The sequence below is a fragment of the Podarcis tiliguerta genome, assembly GCF_965153285.1.
Source record: "Podarcis tiliguerta genome assembly, chromosome: 9".
Taxonomy (NCBI): domain Eukaryota; kingdom Metazoa; phylum Chordata; class Lepidosauria; order Squamata; family Lacertidae; genus Podarcis; species Podarcis tiliguerta.
Window position 1 is genome coordinate 59,305,358 of NC_139542.1, and position 18,979 is coordinate 59,324,336.

At 42.6% G+C, this 18,979-nt stretch overlaps 2 long non-coding RNA genes across 2 annotated transcripts in view; both read left to right on the forward strand.

The window, feature by feature from the left end:
• Positions 1-18,979, forward strand: part of LOC310657423 — a 290,637-nt gene that overhangs the window by 109,238 nt on the left and 162,420 nt on the right. The window lies entirely within an intron of this gene.
• Positions 1-18,979, forward strand: part of LOC310657408 — a 145,269-nt gene that overhangs the window by 57,778 nt on the left and 68,512 nt on the right. The window lies entirely within an intron of this gene.

Genomic DNA, 18,979 nt, shown 5'->3' on the forward strand with positions numbered 1-18,979 from the left:
TTATTCATTTAACTAATAAGCTCCTTATTTATAAAAACTGCTTCTTCAGACAATATGGGCCTGTTTGTACTAGTCTGACACCATCACAGCGAGTAAATGAAACTTATGCAGAGAAGGAAAGCAATTGTCACCCTTAAACACCAGATCTTGGACCCTTCATTGCCACGATACACAGCAAATAAATGAAGTTTAAATTGTGCAATTCCCTCAAATCCAAGGCCGGTTCAAGTGTGTAATGAAGCAGGAACAGAATTCCCGCACCCCGATATTTCATCTCACATGCTTGGCTTGACCTGTGTTATAGTGCATGAAGGTAAATTTTATAACCCATGTTTTGCTTGGCAAATGTAAACTTAAAAAACTTATACAGCAGTTTGGACTACATGCATATCACATTCCAGTTTCATAGCTAGTTTGGGAATAATGTAACCATTTAGGCGCACATTCTGGGCCCCTGTTTGGGGGAAGAAATGCAATTAGGATGTATTGCACTATGCATGCACCTAACTACAGGCCCTTAGGCTATGAGAAAAACCCTGCGTGTCTGAGATGGAATCCCAACTCATCCCAGAAGATTTGGGGACCTCTACTAGGACAGTTAGGGATGCAGGTGGCAACTTTTCTATTTAGCGGGGAATACTGTCATTTAGGATGGGACGCAGGTGGCGCTGTGGGTTAAACCACAGAGCCTAGGACTTGCCAATCAGAAAGTCGGCGGTTTGAATCCCCGCAATGGGGTGAGCTTCTGTTTCTCGGTCCCTGCTCCTGCCAACCTAGCAGTTCAAAAGCATGTCAAAATGCAAGTATATAAATAGGTACCACTCCGGCGGGAAGGTAAATGGCATTTCCGTGCACTGCTCTGGTTCGCTTGAAGCGGCTTAGTCATGCTGGCCACATGACCCGGAAGCTGTATGCCAGCTCCCTCGGCCAATAAAGCGAGATGAGCACCGCAACCCCAGAGTCGGCCACAACTGGACCTAATGGTCAGGGGTCCCTTTACCTTTGCCTTACTAGGACATTTATTTTGTTCATGCAAGGCACTCACTAGGGATGGAACAATCTGTCAATTTCAGTTATTTAAATTTATGCAGCAATTTGCGTTTTTTCTTTGCAATTCTCATGAAAATGCCTTAGCATTTTCCTGCCTATTTCTCCAAATAAACACATTTTTGTTTACAGTTTTGACTAATGTAATTTTCCCTAATACAATACATTTTTGTATCTTAATTTCACTACTGTATTTTTTTCTTAAGTACCCTTCCCACTAATATGTGCATCTTTGTAAACAGTGTTTGGTTGGAGAACTATACTGCAACATTCGGATATGTGTGAATTTCAAAGGATAGCTGTGTTTTGGTTTGCATATTGTCTCAAAAAGTGGAAATTTAATAGATTCACCTTTAAATAAGAACTGAATTTAATTAATTCTGCTCCCTAGCTAGCCAAACTTCATGAGTCTCATGTAGTTGCATATAATAGGTGATAATAGGTAACAAAAGACAAGAGGCCTTGTGGGGAAACTTGTCTCCTTTTATTGGCCTTTCACTGAGGAACTCCAGGGTTCTCCAGAACTTTGCTTGAAAAACCACTGATGTAGATTCTACAAGAAGAGACCTGGTGTGGATGATCATATCTTTGCTTAATAATACAACAAATGAAGAATCTTCACCCCTGTAGACACAGCCCTTTCACTCCCTTCATGAGAGCTGTAATTAAATTGGGCAGCCTCAATTAACCAGTCCCCCATTTTGTTTGGACCAGCTTTGGAACAGATATTAAATTGACTTCAGGCAGTACAGTGGTACCTTGGGTTAAGTACTTAATTCGTTCTGGAGGGCCGTACTTAACCTGAAACTGTTCTTAACCTGAAGCACCACTTTAGATAATGGGGCCTCCTGCTGTTGCTACGCTGCCGGAGCGCGATTTCTGTTCTCATCCTGAAGCAAAGTTCTGAAGCATATGTAAACTGAAGCATATGTAACCCAAGGTACCACTGTATTGCAGTATTTATTCATGCAGAACACTCACTAGGGGTAGAAGGTTCTGGACTTGGTAGTTTTATGGGAGTTCCCTCTTTAGATAGTAAAATGCATTGCCTCAATTGCTTTAAAATGTGGGGGTCCTCCTTTTTGTTCTACTAAGTGGAGCCCAAGACTTCTGCTGCCAGTCTCGCCCTGACAGCACCACTAAATCCAAACCATGGTTTAATATCATGGCTTGTTCTGACGCTGGTGCTAACCATGGTTTCTCAGCTCAGGAAAAATGGGAAATTATGGTTACCAGAAGACATGGGGCTGTTGCGGGGAGGAGCAAAAGACTTGGTCGTATCTCAGCTTATTCAGCCAATATATAATTATCCTGTTGCAGACAATGAGTTACTCAGAAGGTGATAATCTTCCATTCTTATATTGGTACAGTAAAGTTTGGCAAAACATTGTCCTGGAAAGGTTGTTTCACAAACCTGAAGTAATGGGAAGTCAAAGAACGATGGACAAGATTTTGGCAGACTGGTATTTGGATTTTGTAAATAGCCAGGAATTTGGTGAAACAGTTCCTATTACATATAAACTGGTTTGGTTTTTCAAAGGGAAAATAGGATCCATTGAAGGAGGTTTAGATAAATTAAGAAAAATGAAATGTGGATCTAATTAAGGAAGTCATTTTGTTTTGATTATAGGTATTAAAAAACTATTGCTGTAAAGAAACAATAGTATGCTATATTATAGCAGATCCAATATTATGTTAAATAGAAGATTATTATTAATATATTGCATTTTAAGGAACTGTAATATGAATCTTGAAACACTATTCATATGGGGGGGGCTAATTTATATTTATACTTTAATCAATATTACTTTTGGAATATAGCTTCGTATGGGGGTAAAATCCATTCCCGTGTGAGACAACTAAATTGACTGATTCGAAACCGTCATTTAGAACGGCAGGCAACAGGGTCTCATATCTGTGAAATGAAGTGCAGAGGTTCCTCTGAGTTCATCTAGGATGAGAAAATGGAGCTGTCTTATACTTTTGAGTATAATTTATAATATGTATGCTCCTGGGCTTGGGACAGTATATAAAGACAAAGTAGCTGGTGATTTAGTATGTCTTTAGTCCCATAAACGTCTGGTCTTATTTTCATCTGAATTGGTAAATTACTCTAATAAAAGTCTCTGGTGTGAGAATTCGGCTACAATTCTTTAAAAGGTTTCTTCTTCCATTATCCCACTGTAGAAGCAGTAAAACATGGAATTGAGTGTAGGGCTTCCAGTTCTGGTGACAATAAATGCAATTTCTCCATGCCCTTTAGTTGGGAGCCCAGTCTACCACAATCCCATGTCCAGCACAACTCCCACCACTGAATCTACTATCTGAATGTAAAAACAAGTGCCACAGAAATGCTGTGTAATAAATAGTGGTTGGTTTTCTGAAAAGACAGTGACAGGACTGAGGATTGCCTGGAGGTTGAACTCTCTGATCGGCAAGTCATGTGCCCTAATCTGGGGATATGTTGACATGGATCATTTTCACACAAGCAATCACCCTTCCAACCTAGTGCCATCACTTCCGGACACCTGCATTTTCTCTTGGGCATTCCACACACATATGCTCATCACTCAGTTGTTGCAATATCAAATGATGATTACCATATTTTTTGCTCCATAAGACGCACCTGACCATAAGATGCACCTAGTTTTTAGAGGAGGTAAACAAGAAAAAATAAATTCAGAACGAAACAGTGGAGGTATGATTTTTGTGGTTCATGCTGTGGCCACAGACATGATATGTGATTTGACGGTGAGTTTGGGATGACCCAATGCAAAAATCCTGAGGATCCATGTGGATCCGTGCTTTGTAACCACGTTTTTGTGCCATTGTGGCCCCACAAAACAGTGGATGTGTGATTTTTTTGGTGCAGGTTGTAGCCATGGACATACTATGTGATCTGATGGTGAATCTGGGGTGACCCAATGCAAAAATCCTGAGGATCCATGTGCTTTTACCTCCCCCCTCCCAGGCAGCCTCCTTTATCGCTAGAGTCCCTTATTTTCCCTCCCGATCGCTTGCTGATCAGCTGCTCAGCGGCTTTGTTTCAACACCCCTTTCCTAAAAAAAAAAAAAAAAAAGCACGGTCTGCTTTTTGCCCCAGGCAATTTGGCTCCAGGGACCACAGATTCGCTCCATAAGACGCGTAGACATTTCCCTTTACTTTTTAGGAGTAAAAAAGTGTGTCTTATGGAGCGAAAAATATGGTACATCATGTGTTATAGCCATCACAGAGCAACCGCTTGGTATCATCTCAAAAACACAATTCTGTTTGACTGAAGTAGTTCACACGATCGGCTGTAAATTGCCTTTTAAACTTATAAGACATTGGCTTGATGCACATGTCTGGCTGAACGTTTTGATTTCTCTCCTGCTCAGGAAATCAAAAGAAAATGGTGCTCTACTCCAGTCCGCTCCCAAAGTCACGCCCACCCGGACTGGCAGGATTGGCCAGTTTCAAACTCATGGTGGTGGAAAAAGCCGCCAATCCAATGGGATTTCCCAATGGCTAGCCATCTAGTCCAGCGTTGCTTCCCCAGATCCAGTGCCTGCCATGACAGGCTGCAACCGCCACCCTCCCCAGGACTGGGTAAGTGACCAGTTTCAGACAAATAGCAGAAATATTTTCTCCAGTCCCAGAGTTAAGTACCTTTTCACTGCAGCTTATCATGCCAGCCTAAGCAGGCACACTAAAGCTCAGGTCCTTCGATGACACTGCTTTGATCATTAAAATATACAGATTAAACCTGTGTGTCACCATGTATCCAAAGCACATTGCATCTGCCTTCCAGCCAAGGCAGCGAGGATAATTAACTTGAAAATATGTTTCAGGAGCAGTTAAACGAGAAGAAAATACAAATCAATATTGTTCCGGGGCAGTAGGACTGATCAATAAGCTAATCTTTGAGTCTGTAAAACCTTCTGTACCCCTGAAACGCTTGAGTGCAAAGCCTTGCAACTCCCTCTCCCCTAGAATATTGTAAGCTGGTCTGCATTTTGGTATCTTACTGACAACTATTTTTGACAGGAGATGAGCTCCCGGGAGGCACACAGGACTGTGTAGGGGCTCCTAACGATCTCACTAATGAGACTTATTTTGAAATGCATATTTGCTGGCGTAATGTATACAGCAAGAGAATCCAACAGACTGTTAGCTGTAGGGCACTGATGATTCTATTGCATGAATTATAGTACTTTTTATCGGGCTAAGACATTTTAATGCCCAAAGGGGCCCAAATGCCTTGGTGGATAGAGTCAGATTGCAGTCAAGCACGAGGAAGAATTATAGAATTGGAAGGGGTCTCGGCAGTCATCTAGACCAACCTCCTGCTCAGTGCAAGATCTGCAAAGCAGGATGCAAGCTTCTTTTCAGCAAAAAAACCCCCACCCCACTGCTTCCCATAGCAGAAAGTTCCACTGCTGAACAGATTTTACTGTCCTACTTTTAAAAAAATTAAAATCTGATTCCCCACAATTGCCACCCGTTGCTTCCAGTTCTGCTTTCTGGAGCAAGAGAGAACAAGTCTGCTCCATCTTCTGCATGACAACCCCCTGAGACATCTGAAAATCAAACTTTCCCAGAGTGACAGTTGGCAACAGATCTGGAAGCTGTATATAAGACACCCACACCAGACTGGCCCTCTGGTGTCACCCGGCTACTTCTTTGACTATCGCAGGTTCTTAAAAATATCCCTAAAAGCATTCATTTTTATTAGTAAGAGTGGGCCTGAACTGAACCGTTATATTAATGTGGGAACAATCCTAATTGGTAATGAAGGAAATGCTTCTCCATTAACTGAAGGCATAATATACCATTCTACAGATTGATCACCTGTAAAAAGCCGAGAAGGAAATGGATATTCCACAGGGCAGGCAGAGGAGAACAAACACAAGCCCAAAGTTGACGAAAGCTTCAGTGGTTGCCAGTTAAATTTAAAGGCTCGATTCAAGATATAAACAGCCTACATAAGCAAAACTGAAAAGGTATTTTGTTCCATACGAACCCTTCTGTACTCTGAGATCTCCTGTGGAAGTCTTGTTCCAGAAGCACTGTTTCACATACTTTCTGAATCTTAAGGTAAAGGGACCCCTGACCATTAGGTCCAGTCGTGACCGACTCTGGGGTTGCGGCGCTCATCTCGCTTTACTGGCTGAGGGAGCGGGCGTACAGCTTCTGGGTCATGTGGCCAGCATGACTAAGCAGCTTCTGGCGAACCAGAGCAGCGCACAGAAACACCGTTTACCTTCCCGCCGGTGTGGTACCTATTTATCTACTTGCACTTTGACGTGCTTTCGAGCTGCTAGGTTGGCAGGAGCAGGGACCGAGCAACAGGAGCTCACCCTGTCGCGGGGATTCAAACCGCAGACCTTCTGATCGGCAAGTCCTAGGCTCTGTGGCTTAACCCACAGCGCCACCTGCGTCCCTTTCTGAATCTTACCTACAAAGAAAATGACTATTTCACTGGTGTTATCCTCCATGTGGACATGGGTGTCCACAGGAGGGAGCAGCCTCCCCCAGCACCAAAATGAAGCATAGTCTAGAGATCTGAAGCTTCCATTAAAAAAAAAAAAAGTTTCTAGCATTTCTATAATCTGAGATAGGAGGCAAAATGTGCTGGCCCTCATTTTTTGGGGTGATAAAATATCTTGAAGCCCCGTTGCACTGTTTTGCTTTGCCTGCCCCCCGGGAAAAACTCCTGAAGTTGCTAACGCTCATGGAGCTCCTGTACTATGAAGCAGGAGGGGGAAATATCCTGTGTAATCTTTGGATTCGGACCACAAGGGTAGAGGCTCCCTCCCTGGACCCAAGTTGTTCAGGCCCTATATATGAAATTGTTTTATATATGTTTTTATTGTCGATGTCTTTTTTGTTAATTTACTTCCAATATGTTTTATAGGAAACGATTCATAAACAAACAAACCTTAGGCTGGCTGAATCTGAACAGCTTAGCTGGCAATTCTCTACTTCTTCTTATGAAATGCTACTACAGTCGTACCTTGGATCCGAATGCCTTGCGAGTCGAACATTTTGGCTCCAGAACGCCGCAAACCCGGAAGTGAGTGTTCCGCTTTGCGAATGTTCTTTGGAATCCCAACATCCGGCGGGGTTTCCAATTGGCTGCAGGAAGTTGCGCCTTGGTTTCCGAACATTTTGGAAGTCGAAATTTTGGAAGTCCGTTTGACTTCCGAGGTACCACTGTATTTCTTTTATCACTTTTGCATCCTGCCGCTTCTTCGGTCCTTACCGAGATTACTCGGAAGTAAGTCTCATTAAACTCAGTGAGGCTTGTTTCCTTGTGAACATACATAGGTATGGGCTGAAAGTTCATCCTCTGGCTTTGCAGGATATTCTCTGCAACAACATATTCCAGTTCAGGGAAGTCAGAGTGCAGAGGTTCTTGCTGTGACCTGTATTACAGTGTAATTAAATTTAGTAGGTATCAGTGATAAGGACGTAGAAATATGCTTTTGAAGTGGGAGTGATATTTGAGGTGGAAATATAAAATGCCAGACTCTGGGGAAGATTAGGAATGCGCTGCATGTTATATGTAGTCGTGGCTGCATGCGGTGAAGCATTGCTTTTACAAGCAATGCAAAATTGGATGTGTCAGTCAGTAGGTTTTGCCACATTACTCTCTCCAGCCTCAACCCCTTACAGTGCCCTTAAGCCCCCATCCATAACAGGCTTGGCGCGGATTCAGGTTTGCATATGGTCCCATCGACCATAATAACAATGATGTCGTGGGAAAAACCAGTTGCACAGCTATTTTCTTAATGTCAGACTAGAAAAGTTACGTTGCGCCTTGTCAGCTTGATGCTGGATATAATTATGAATGGAGGTCATAAATGCGTTACGTATTTAGACCTTCATTTGGCTTTTAAAGTCATAGATTGCCAAATGCCCTTCCGAATGTTTGATAACCACTGTCAGCATTTGTTTGAAGGAGGCAAAATAATTTATGGTGACCTTTCTTTGGGCAGCTTGAAATAAGCAGCCAAACTGGTGCAAGAAGACAGATTTGCACATGGGTTTTGGTAGGCCCGCTGTGTCCAGATTATGCATTCCTTTATTTTATGTGGTAACTTATACTTATAGCCTGTCCTTCCCTGGATACTCCCAGGGCAGGTTACATAAAATATCACAGTATACCATTCATTAAGAAGATCAAACCTATCCAATCTTAAGGAAATCAGCCCTGAGTGCTCACTGGAAGGACAGATCCTGAAGCTGAGGCTCCAATACTTTGGCCACCTCATGAGAAGAGAAGACTCACTGGAAAAGACCCTGATGTTGGGAAAGATGGAGGGCACAAGGAGAAGGGGACGACAGAGGACGAGATGGTTGGACAGTGTTCTCGAAGCTACCAGCATGAGTTTGACCAAACTGCGGGAGGCAGTGGAAGACAGGAGTGCCTGGTGTGCTCTGGTCCATGGGGTCACGAAGAGTCGGACACGACTAAACGACTAAACAACAACAACAATACCATTCATTCAGGGGAAACCACAAAGCTAAACAAAGTCACAAGAGCAGCAAAATAGGATTGCACTAATGTAGCACAAGAGAAAACATCCACTCATCCAAAAGCTTGGATCTAGAGCTGTGTCTTGGTGCGGTGCTGAAAACTGTACAATGCTGGTACAAGATGCATCTCAGAGGGAAGACATTCCACAACCTGGGAGGGCCACCACAAAGAAGGCCGTCTTATGTGCAGTCAGTCACCCCTCTGAAAGAAGGCGTGGTAGTTTCTGCCAAACCCCTACAGGCAGGGCAGCGTCTGCCATCTTAAAGGCTCAGTCCTTAAGTGAAGGCCAACTGAACATCAGGGGCGTGGAATTCAAGGATCTCCATTAAAGGATCTCCATGACCAAGCTGGAGTATAAGAGATCAGATGGTCCCAAGTTGTTTAGGGCTTTGTGAATTAACACAAGAACCTTGAGCCTGGCCCGGTAGAGAATCAGCTCTACCAGCAATGGAGTAACACAAGGCCAGTAATCTGCTCTGGTGCTCAGTGCATTCTGTACTAGTTGCAACTCCCAGACCAGGTGCAAGGGCAGCCCCACATAAAGTGTGTTACAGTAATCAAGCCTGGAGATTAGCAATGCAGAAACCACAAAAACAACACTGGTTTCTTGATGACACGACGCCCAGGCGTTGGTAAGCCAACTGACACATAACATGTGCTGAAAATCCTTTGTCTTAGTTTGGTTCACAAGCAATAGTGTTGCAAGAATTGTAGATTTGGAAGGGACCACAAGGGTCATCTAGTCTAACTCCCTGCAATGCAGGAATCTTTTTGCCCAACATGGGGCTCAAACCCATGACCTTGAGATTAAGAATCTCATGCTCTACCGACTGAGCTATTCCTGATTGCAACTTCAAGATAGCTGTTGTACAAAGGAAATAAACCCAGAGTAAAGGGCTGGATGTACCAGTGGTATAATTTCATGAGAAGTGGCCCCAATCCTGAGAACGTTAGGCTGTGTACACATTCAAAGCACAAAGAATCCTGGGAACTGCAGTTTGCTAAGGGTGCTGGGAATTGCGGCTCTGCGAGATGAAAACTACAGTTCCCAGCATTCTTTGCGGAAAGGTGCTTTAAATGTATGGTGTAGATAGCCATAGTTGCAGCTAACCTGCACCATTGATTTCTATGGGATTTCACTGGATTAAGGGCTTTGCCTAGACTTCCTTGCTATCATAATTCTTCATTTCCCTTACCTCTTTAGCTATGCTCCCAATTTGTTAAAGTGGTTGGTTCTCTAGCAGGAAGCCAGGATTCAGTTCCTCTTCAGACTGTGAATCTTTTTTGTGCTCCTTTCCCAATACTGGCTGAATGCGGTCCAGTTTAGATGCTATTGATAAGGTAAAGAACCAGCAATTTAGAACGAGAAATTATCATGTTGCTTTCAGTCAGCAGTGCTCTCAAAGGGTGTGGCAGGAGAGGATGGCAAACGGCGGGAAGATTCAAGAGCAATCAAAGAAACATTTAAACATTTCAGTGTAGTATGGATATACAACCAGAAACAGCACCCAGGCTTCTCTTCAAGAGCATTGGCTATTCTTCTACAGTATATGCTCTACAGACATTGTTATGTACTAAGCTTGGATCCTAGAATAGGCAGGTAGGATCCTAGAATGCAACATGCTGATTGGCCCGAGGAGGAAGTTAATCAGCCTATTAGACAGGTAGGATCCTGGAATGCAAGAACTGATTGGCCTGCAGGAGCAGCCCAATCAGGCTCCAGGAGGGAAGCCGAATCAGCCAATCAGATGGGACCCATTGTGTAAATAATGTATATAAAGCCAGAGGGGAAATTCATTCACTGTTTTAAGAGCTGCAATAAAGAGCATGAAATCACATGAAATATAAACGAGATTACCCAGCAAAGCAAGCTCATACCTCTCATTGAGTTTATATATGTACATAAGGTACTCTTTTACAATTATATTTTGGGAATGATTCATGTTCTTATGTATCCACATTATAACTTCTAGATGTCCCATGATCATATTATAAAGTACAGTGGAATCTCGGGTTACGTTACCCTTGGGTAAGGTAAACTTTGGGTTGAGAAAGTGGCAAACCAAGAAGTGTTTCACCGCTTGCGCATGCGCAGAAGCAGTCTCTCCAGTTGCGAAAACTTTGGGATACGGCCGGACCTCCAGAATGGATTCCATTCGCAACCGGAGGTACCACTGTAGTTGCGTTGTATGTTATAAATCAAGCACTGCTAGGAGTTGTTTCTTTCTTCTTCTTTTTAAAGGAGTGGCGTGAGGAAAGTTCTATTCTGAAAGTGTGGCCCAGAGGGAAAATGTTTGTGACCCACTGCTTTAAGCATAGGTTCTTGGGGTTTCATTCATCACTTCCTGATAATTGATTTGGTAGCTGTCTCATTGACAAATGCTCTCACTTTAAGTTTCTGTACATGTCTAGTCATCCTGAAGGCAGAGGGATAATATAGATTCTGTTCTGCATCCTCACTTGGCAATATAAATCACCTGCCCTTTATTTTTAACAATAAAAAGGAATGTTTAGTGCATCCAGATATAAAAAAACACGAGAACTGAAGAAAACATAGGAGCCAACCCCTAGAGGCCGTGGGGGCTTTGGCCCCCACAATAAAATATTTGAGGGGACTGGGCCCCCACAAAGTTGATGGGCATTCCCATTCACATTGTGTGTGTGTGTGTGTGTGTGTGTACTGCATCATGTGATTGATTATGTGGGATGGGGCTTACCTGGGCCCCCACAATATCCATGTCCAGGGCAGCTGTGTACCAGCTCCATCTGGTACGTAGGCTGAGACCATATCTGCCCGCGGACTGCCTCGCCAGAGTGGTGCATGCTCTGGTTATCTCCCGCTTGGACTACTGCAATGCGCTCTACGTGGGGCTACCTTTGAAGGTGACCCGGAAACTACAACTAATCCAGCATGCAGCAGCCAGACTGCTTACTGGGAGCGACTGCCGAGACCATATAACACCAGTCTTGAAAGACCTACATTGGCTCCCAGTACGTTTCCGAGCACAATTCAAAGTGTTGGTGCTGACCTTTAAAGCCCTAAACGGCCTCGGTCCAGTATACCTGAAGGAGCGTCTCCACCCCCATCGTTCTACCCGGACACTGAGGTCCAGCACGAGGGCCTTCTGGCGGTTCCCTCACTGCGAGAAGCCAAGTTACAGGGAACCAGGCAGAGGGCCTTCTCTGTAGTGGCGCCCTCCCTGTGGAACGCCCTCCCACCAGATGTCAAAGAGAACAACAACTACCAGACTTTTAGAAGACATCTGAAGGCAGCCCTGTTTAGGGAAGCTTTTAATGTTTGATGTATCACAGTATTTTAATATTCTTTTGGAAGCCGCCCAGAGTGGCTGGGGAAACCCAGCCAGATGGGTGGGGTATAAATAATAAATTATTATTATTATTGTTGTTGTTGTTGTTGTTGTTGTTGTTGTTGTTGTTGTTGTTGTTGTTGTTGTTATTATTATTATTATTTATTCAAGTTGGCACCCCTGGAAGAAAACATAGAAGAGCCTAATATAATAGGAAATCACATTTAATTTTTCCTCCCAATTTTATTTGTGATCATATTTTTTTCCTTTCGAAAAGAATTTCTGAAACATATTATAGGGGGGAAATCCTCCGGAACTCAAGCACCAGCTTCTTAACTCTAGAAATTACAGAAGCCACTGAGGTGTTTACACTTTCAACTTTTGACTGCTGGCAAAATCAACCTTATACTGTAACCTTCAGCCACGGGAAAGTATAGACATATTGCAATTCAAATCATTCAGTGTATACCTCTTTTTTCATGAGTCTTGCAGGGAAATATCCGTGCTGAAGCATATTTGTAGGCTTTGAAGGAATATGCCCTGGTTGGATAAAAAGTAAATTAAGTGAAGCAGTTTCAATGAGAAAAGAACGTATATCTGGAAATGGAAAATAGGTATGATATTGTATTGGGCCACAGTCATTGGTTCATTGAAGTGAGCATTAACTTACTCTGTTTGGTCCTCTTAAAACCACCTATACTGCATTATTCAGAAATGGCACAGAGCTAATTCAAACACACATATTCATCTCATGATAACTGCAACATAGGCCTCATCTGCACCATATATTTAAAGCATTATCTTACCATTTTAACTGTCATGGATTCCCCCAAAGAATAATGGGAACTGTAGTGTTTTTTTTAAAAGGGGTGATGGCAGTTGTTAGGAAACCCCTCTTCCCCTCTACAATTCTCAGTCTCTGGAAAGGGGGGTTGTTAACTCATTTTGTGATCTGAGGTGAATAGTTATTTCTTAACAACACTCAGCACCCCAAAAAACCTACAGTTCACAGGATTCTTTGGGGCAAACCATAGCTGTTTAAAGTGGCACAATAGTGCTTTAAAAGTGTGGCTGTTGCCTGAGAGCAATGGCTTGCATGTGTAATTGGGCCATTGCAGGTCAAACACTTCATACAAACTTTTCATATCACCCAATGTCACTTCAAAAGCAGTACGGGTAAAGGGTTCACGCCTAACTGCCAATCATCAAGTTCTAAGTTATCAAGTGAGAAGAAACCAATTCTTCTCCAGTTTTGCAGAAGCTGTGTTAAGCAGAAAGATAATCTTCCCAAAAGCAGTCAATGTTACTGCTTTTTTATGTAATTAGTAATTATGTATTATTCTCCATTTTATTTCCCCCATTTATTTTATGAGATAGATAGATAGATAGATGAAAGATAGATGCTACTTTCTTCTTTTTTTCACCTTCTCATCTCTTTCGTTACCTGTTTGCAAATCAAACTTTGAAAGGAATAAAAATGAGGTGGGAAATCAAGCAATGCATATATCAGCCAGCCCACTGGTGTATTCTCATTGATCATTTTTAAAACTGCAGAATTACGTAGTTTTCTGAGACGCCTGTTGCTCAATGGTAGAGCCTCTGCTTTGTCTGGAGAAGACCCCAGATAAAAACTCTGCAATCTCCACACAGGGCTGAAAACAGTGGTGCAGAGATGCAGAGGAATGAGCCTAACTGCAGGAAGTTTTCCAGATCAGGAGCAAATATGTCATCTGCCAGAGCGCTGGGGTAACACGCAGACTCTCCTTGCTTTGGCAAGTGAATGAATTGATAATAGAGCTTTAAAGATAGCCCTGGTGTAAGGTTGAGCTACGTGGACCAACGGTTTCACTCAGTCTTTGGCGTTTCTGTGGTTGGTTCCTGCAATTTATAGGTCCTCCCTCCATCACTTATGCATCAATGTCAAAATGATTTGCATTTGTAGAGGTGATACAGCTCTTGCTGTGCATGCAAAATAATAATAGTAAATAATAATAACATTTTATTTATATCCCGTCCTCCCCGGCCGAAGCCAGGCTCAGAGCGGCTAACAGATTGGCCTAGATTCAATCCTTGCCATCTCTAGGCAAGAGTCCTGGGAGAGTGCTGTCTGAAACCCTGGAAAGCTGCTCTTGCTAGTCATTATAGACAATATACGCGGCAAAATGGACCCAATATCTAACTCTGGTATAAAGCAGATTCCTCCATAGCAGGGAAAGAAATAATATATGTTCACCATGACTTGGATTTGGCATCCAGCACAAAGTGAGTTGCACTGATCTAGTAATGAACAGGTTTTGTCTGCAAGAGGGCGATCCTTGAGGATTGAGTTGGGACTTACTTCCCTGGTCATCTCTTTGAAGGGAAAGAACAGCACCCCCACCTCCATTCTATTAGACAATGGATTCTCTGGTGGATCATAAGCAGGCAGGCAGTTTCAAAGTGTATGTGTGGATCTGGAGACCAGAGGGACAGTGTTTCCATTTTGAGTTTTTGCACGCAGGTCATTAAAGGGTTACAGTAAAATGCAAAACTAAACCTAACTTGCTCTTAAATGATGGCATCTTTTTCCTTCAAAAAAACCCTCATTTGAGGCACCGAATGGATTTGGTAACGCCTGATAAATTGCAATCCTATTTTCGCGCAAGCACAAGCCATTAGTATTCAGATTCATTATCTCTACGGCAACTTTTCCTTACTTCCCATTCATTACTGCCCCTGAGAACATAATGGAGCTGTTTGGGCAGAGCTGGGTCCCAAATTCATTCTGTGCTGACACATTATTTGTGGGTACAGTTTCACCATAAATTACCAACAGCAGACAGAAATTGCCGAGCCAGGGCTTCAGACTCCCTAGTGCTAAATCCATCAGGATGAACAGATTGTAAACTGCCCATTGCAAATATGATATGCAGCAATTTAACATCCCGTTAATACTTCATAACGCCAATCCCTTCCATTTATATGGCTTTTCCCTCCAGAAGATTTGGAAATTGCTTCTCTCATTGCTATATGCCATGCCTAGCAGTTCAGATTTAATAAGAAGAGCGGCAAATACATATTTTAAAGAATGCTTAAGTCTGAAATGGACATAGTCATTAAAATAAATCTACACAGGCAAGTTTGAAATGGTTGTTTCTGCATTTTCATTTTTCTTACAAAAACACTGGGGGAAATCACTGATCACCCATATCCATATTTGGTTCTTCACATGTGGCTTCATGTGATTCTTTACCCACTTACCTGGAAGTAAGCACAACTGAACTCAATAGGATTTGCTTTGGAGTAGACATGCTTGGAAGGGGCTGCATCATAGCTGTCAACCTTCAGATTTGAATATAAGGGATCAGTAGCCTCACCTGTCCTGGGGACAGTCTACAGGATATCTAACAATCCGGGATAGCAGCGGGAAATGGTGCTGGAATAAGGGAATTTCCTGCAAAAAAAGGGAAGGTTGACAGCTATGGGCTGCATACATTTTGGTATAGGCCACATTTTTTGACATTATTTCATATGTACCATCTAAGGGCCTTAAGTACAGATGATTTTTGATGAGCGTTTATCTTAGAACAGCAGACTAGCAAGCCAGGACTTTTTTTCCAGACAGAACTCTCCGGAACTCATTTCTGGCACCTCTCAGGTATATGCCATTGCCATTATAAGAGAACAAGAGAGGTGTTCATAGTGTGTTCCAGCACCTCTTTCTAGAAAAATAGCACTGTGGCAAGGCATATAATAAATCATCTTCTTTCTTCTCTGGCAATCACTCGTAGCCAAGTAAGATGGTCTTCCATGAACACAGTCTTAACGGTGTGTCCGGAAGTGACTGTGGAGGCCAATTCTGGATCCGCACATCCTTCCACAGTGAATCGGTGCTGGCTTCAGGATTGTGGAGACACTTTGGCAAGCCTGTTTTGCAGGGAGGGTATTGCCCTGGGAGAAGCAGGATGTGCAAATTGTATTTGTTCAGTTCCCCTTGTAACGTATCGTCCATTTCTTTTCTCTCTAGACTCCATCTGCATTATTTAAGTGACTCTGCTTACAAGTTCAGGGGGCGGAACTGCCTGTCAGCTGCCTCCTTAGTCTCAGTGTTGTCCTTGAAGAAAGCGAAGAGGAAAGGGATTGGAATAAATCTAGAAATAGTTGGCTCTATCATTGGCTCAGGCTTCACATAGTGTTGTGTCCTGCCCCCCTTCTGCCCCACCACTGGAATCCTTGATAAAGACTATTTTAAAACTGTATATAAATGCTGCCAAGATGACCTGAAAAGATGGAACAATCCCCAAACATTGTACATTGAAGAGCTGCGGCTCAGAAGATCTTCTTGAAATGCAGCGAAAGGCAACTTCTTAGACCAGTTTTAGTCAGACCTACAAAAGCACAATTCTCTGTCCTTGTGCTTTATTTTTTATATGGTGCATTCCTAGCCTCACTCACTAAGGAGTAAGTCTCATTGAACAGAATAGACATGTATAGGATAGGTCTATGAGTATTCTAAATGTTGCCCCCTGTTTATGCTCAGGGTTGATTTCATTTTTTAAAAGAAAATTTTAATGTTTGTTATGTTTTTATATGTGTTGGAAGCAGCCCAGAGTGGCTGGGGCTATACAGCCAGATGTGCGGAGTATAAATAATCGCTTTTATTATTATTATTATTATTATTACACCAGAAACACTGGGTTTCAAGAACAGTTCTCTCTTACTGATCAATACTATGCAGTCCCTTCAAAGCATCACTAAGATTCTTTTTTTTTTGCTGTTCCTTCCCACCTCCTACAATATGATACTAGCTTCCCTTCCTCCTCCTTTTTACATTTCTACTCTAGTGCATGGCCCTCTAGACCTCTCTCTTTGGCCCCCGGGAATCCCCCAGGCCACATCCTATCCTAAGCCACACCCCTCATCTCACTGCTTTTCTCTTCACCCTCTTGTGGGGCTGGAATGTGTCTGTGAACTCTGATCATGCTTCTCGTTTGCCTGGATGAAGCACAAAGCAGGGTGTGTCTCTCTGCGTAACTAGCATACTGCAGATTAAATAAATAAATATTTTTTTAAAAAAAATGTTTTATTTGTACGCTGCCCTCCCCGGCCGGAGCCGGGCTCAGCGCGGCTAACATAAAACTAACACAGTATACAAAGAACATAAAAACAGGGAATCAATTAATTAAAATACATCTTAAAATATATAGATGCTACAGATATATCTGCAGTATGCTAGTTACACAGACATATATATATATATATATATATATATATATATATATATATATAACATTTGTTGTTCCGTTTACTTTTGCCTGCCCACCAGGTTGTAAAAGGTTCACTATCCTGTGTTTTTTTAGTGTGTACAATAGAACTAGGTTCTGCTTAAGACTGTACAATGGTTATTAAACGGCATATTTTGATAGCTCAGAAGAGCTGTTTTCTTTCAAATTCTCAGTAGTAAAAAAAAAAAAGCAACAACCCTTCCCTGTCCCTACCTCTGTGCTCCACTACCTGCTTATTTCATCTAAGTAAGATTAGATTGCTGCAGTTAGAGTCTAGCAACTTCAAAGCAGCCTGAATTTTTGACAGTGTCCTATTAAGACGTGCTGAGAGATTATTCTTTTTAGAAAGCTCTCGAGTCCTTTTCTAGCTTTGATATTCCTTTTGAGACCGATAGAGCAGACAGCAGCTCTTATCTGAATTAAATTGGAATGTTTGGTAGGTAATCCTTCTAGCAAGTCACGGTGTGTGAAAACAACAGCAGGAGTACCCACAGCAAACCCTAACACAAAAACGGTTTTTAAGCACCAAGAAAGGTATTAGACAGGGTTAATCAAAGCGATGCCCTCCAGTTGCTGTTGGGATGCCATGGGGAGTGCCAACTGTTTGGGGCTTGTGAGGTAATTTAGAATTTTGAGAAAGCACCATGGGTGCCAGTCACAAGATGGCTGCCGTTGGTGACAAAACAGCTGCCCCACCTAAGGGGGCAGAAAAAAGGGACAGGACCACAAAATGGTGAATTCATGGTATGCCATCAACAACAAAGGGCATCAACTTGAATAAAGCTGAAACTCTCTTCTCCCTCACCTTATCACACACATACCCCAAATCTGCTGCCCTGGCCTCCTTAATCTATTTTTTATCTACTGCATTTATAGACTCCCTTTCCTGCAAGGGAAATAGGAACACACACAAATGGTACAAAATATTATCTGATGGAACCTGGGCTGGTCTTTTTTGCCTACCTTTGGCGTGGATGGGTGTGTGGCTGTCCCGACATTTCTCAGGTTGTTGGTGTTCCACCGAAGAGCTCATGGTTCTGTGCTCCTTAGCCTGGACTCCTTGACTTCTCTGATTTCACTTCCATTTCTCATTTCTAGTAATGGAGGCAGAGCTAGAAAGTGTGTGTGTGTAACCACAAACTCCTCTCAGCCTTCCCTTCCACTCTACAAATTCACAGCTCTATTGCTGCTGTCAACCCTTGCAGCAAGAACCTCTTGGCTGCTCCAAGCAGAGAGCAACAAGAGGTTCTTGGCTTGTGGGGTATCCATTAACTTGGGGGGAGGGCTCTGCTGGTTCAAATATTTTATTCTAGGGGCTGAAAGGTTCTTAGCCCCTGGAAGATGGCACCTATGGTCATCAACAGCCACTCCCATGGAGTGCTATTTTTCTAGAAAAAGAGGGACTGGAACTCCCTTGTTTTCTTGTTCTCTGACAGTGGTGCCCACATGAGAGGTGCCAGAACTGAGTTCCAGCGAGTTCCAGCTGAAAAAAAGCCCTGTCCCCACACATGGAAAGAAAAAACATCTACATCTGCTACTGCTACCCTCACTTCCAGAGAGAAATTCTTTACACTTTTCCTCTGTTCAGAGCTGATGGGAGAGTGGATGTCCAGTCCTGGCATCTAATGAATATTTTGCGAATCACCTGAGATCATATTCTGTGAATCGCCTTGAGATATTACAACTAAGGGCAGTATATACATTTATTATTATTATTATTATTATTATTATTATTATTATTATTATTGATGATGATGAAATGTGGCCATGTTCAGAGTAGGATAGACTGAGCCAGTATAAACGGGGAAAGAACATGAAAAGGAAGTGGTGGAATTTT